Genomic DNA, 984 nt, shown 5'->3' on the forward strand with positions numbered 1-984 from the left:
TGGCTGCATTGAGGAACACCCCCCCCCCTATAATAGCTAAATATGCAAAAGCCACTTTTGTACAAGTAGATACACTTTTTTTGAGTAGACATAAGTTCTGTTTTGGGACCTAGAGAACGAATTTTCACGAGATTTTTTGCAGGGATGCTCATAAAAATGGTACAACATTGCCTGCAAAAAATTAGAATTTTTCGACATGGGGAAGTATTTTTTTTATTTTTCCAAAGACCCGAAATGTGGAAAATCGGGAAAAATGGAAAAACGTATCTAGACACCGTATTTTTGCGTGATTTTTTCCAGTCCATCCCATAATAATATCAAGAAGGTGCCCACCAAGTTTCGTTAGGATTGGCCAAGGTTTCGAATTTTCATGAATTTTTTTCAAAACCCTCTATTTTCCAACATTTCAAAAATTCAAAACCACATCAAGATGGCTTGGTTTTGATACCAAACTTTCTAGACCTCATTCTGCATGCATTTGTGACACTTTCCAACCAACAAAACTCAAAAACCACCACTTTGAAAATTTCATGATTCTTGGCACACCACCAAGTCACAAAATCAAGCCAAAACACCAAAATCTTGGAACTTGGCTATGCACCAACCATGCCAAGATCAATTCCTTTTGATCCCAAACTTCTCCCACATCACTTTGAAGGCATTTGTGAGGATTGAGTCCAGCCACTTTTCCAAAACCATGATTTTCGTTTTTCACCAAAATCACCACCAAGTCACAAAATCAAGCCAAAAATCCAAAATCATGGAACTTGGCTATGCACCAACCATGCCAAGATCAATTCCTTTTGATCCCAAACTTCTCCCACATCACTTTGAAGGCATTTGTGAGGATTGAGTCCAGCCAGTTTTCCAAAACCAACATTTTCGTTTTTCACCAAAATCACCACCAAGCCACAAAATCAAGCCAAAAATCCAAAATCATGGAACTTGGCTATGAACCAACCATGCCAAGATCAATTCCTTTTG

This window comes from Phaseolus vulgaris, chromosome 6 (genome assembly GCF_051622355.1).
Source record: "Phaseolus vulgaris cultivar YP4 chromosome 6, ASM5162235v1, whole genome shotgun sequence".
Taxonomy (NCBI): Eukaryota; Viridiplantae; Streptophyta; class Magnoliopsida; order Fabales; family Fabaceae; genus Phaseolus; species Phaseolus vulgaris.